This window comes from Branchiostoma floridae, chromosome 9 (genome assembly GCF_000003815.2).
Source record: "Branchiostoma floridae strain S238N-H82 chromosome 9, Bfl_VNyyK, whole genome shotgun sequence".
NCBI classification, from domain to species: Eukaryota; Metazoa; Chordata; class Leptocardii; order Amphioxiformes; family Branchiostomatidae; genus Branchiostoma; species Branchiostoma floridae.
The window spans coordinates 23,730,327-23,731,955 of record NC_049987.1 but is presented as its reverse complement, the minus strand read 5'-3'; the positions used below and the strand labels follow the sequence as shown (position 1 = coordinate 23,731,955).

The window sequence follows — 1,629 nt, the reverse complement described above, 5'->3', positions numbered from 1 at the left end:
CTGGTATAACTATAAGGACCAGCAAGCCATCCATATGTGTAGTACTAACCTGGTATAAGGACCAGCAAGCCATCCATATGTGTAGTACTAACCTGGTATACAGACCAGCAAGCAAGTCATATGTGTAGTACTGACCTGGTATACAGACCAGCAAGCCCTGATATGTGTAGTACTAACCTGGTATAAGGACCAGCAAGCCATCCATATGTGTAGTACTGACCTGGACATGGTATACAGACCAGCAAGCCATCAATATGTGTAGTACTAACCTGGTATACAGACCAGCAAGCCATCCATATGCGTAGTACTAACCAGTGGTATACAGACCAGCAAGCCATCCACATGCGTAGTACTGACCTGGTATACAGAACAGCAAGCCATCTATATGCGTATACGTAGTACTGACCTGGTATAAGGACCAGCAAGCCATCCATATGTGTAGTACTGACCTGGTATACAGACCAGCAAGCCATCCATATGTGTAGTACTGACCTGGTATACAGACCAGCAAGCCATCCATATGTGTAGTACTGACCTGGTATAAGGACCAGCAAGCCATCCATATGTGTAGTACTAACCTGGTATACAGACCAGCAAGCCATCCATATGTGTAGTACTGACCTCTGATATTATTAACAGACCAGCAAGCCATCCATATGTTACCTGTATAGTACTGACCTGGTATACAGATCATCAAGCCATTTGTATGTTACCTGTACAGTACTGACCTGGTATACAGACCAGCAAGCCATCTATATGTTACCTGTACTACTTGCTGGTCTGTATATACGAGGTCAGTGCTAGTACTATACAGTACAGTATAGTACTAGTACTGACCTCGTATACAGATCATCAAGCCATTCATATGTTACCTGCACAGTACTGACCAAGTATACAGATCATCGAGCTATGCAAATATAATTTAAAAAATGTTAGGCCCCACCTCCAACAGTCTCCAACAATCTGTTGTTGGACGCTCACATCAATTATGTATATGTACATTACTGGTTAGACACCTCAGACAATTCCAGCCATTGCCTGACAATATTAAGTCTATAACTTATGTTATAAGGTGCTGGTTCATCCGCATGCTTCCTTCAGTCAGTATTGACCATGATTAACTAGTAGAATCACTGTTTTGGATTACTGTCACTCAGAGTTTTGGATACAACCATTAGAGGGACCCATGCAGTATAGCTGGCAGCTGTCTACAGGTGCACATATCAACGTCTACAGATGCAATTCTAGAGATAAACACAAATACAATTGAAGCTGAAGTGACCTTTTCTCTCAGACAGGAGGAGGTGCTGCCCACTTCATTGAAAGGTATAAGATAGTTAACAACCATGTCAATATTGAAGTTCTTTAGTTTGTTTAGGTACAGGAACAGGTCCAGGCCATTACCTCGTCAATTTTACAGGTACAGTTCAGACTATACAAGTACAGGTATTTAGGTCCACAGCCCTACAGGAAAGTTACAGCTATGACTGTTCTGACACTGCTCCAACATTGCTTCTAACTGCAAGCAATCATAGAATCAATCAAAATTGCTGCATCATACAAAAGTCACAGAAAGTACAGTTACTCCTGTGTGGATAAAGTATACAATACCCATCTATACATCAACAT

At 41.7% G+C, this 1,629-nt stretch overlaps 1 protein-coding gene and 1 long non-coding RNA gene across 2 annotated transcripts in view; one reads left to right on the top strand and one right to left on the bottom strand.

The window, feature by feature from the left end:
- Window positions 1-1,629, top strand: part of LOC118422362 (hemicentin-1-like) — a 46,606-nt gene that overhangs the window by 31,911 nt on the left and 13,066 nt on the right. The gene's annotated exons all lie outside the window — the stretch shown is intronic.
- Window positions 1-1,629, bottom strand: part of LOC118422764 — a 7,328-nt gene that overhangs the window by 917 nt on the left and 4,782 nt on the right. The gene's annotated exons all lie outside the window — the stretch shown is intronic.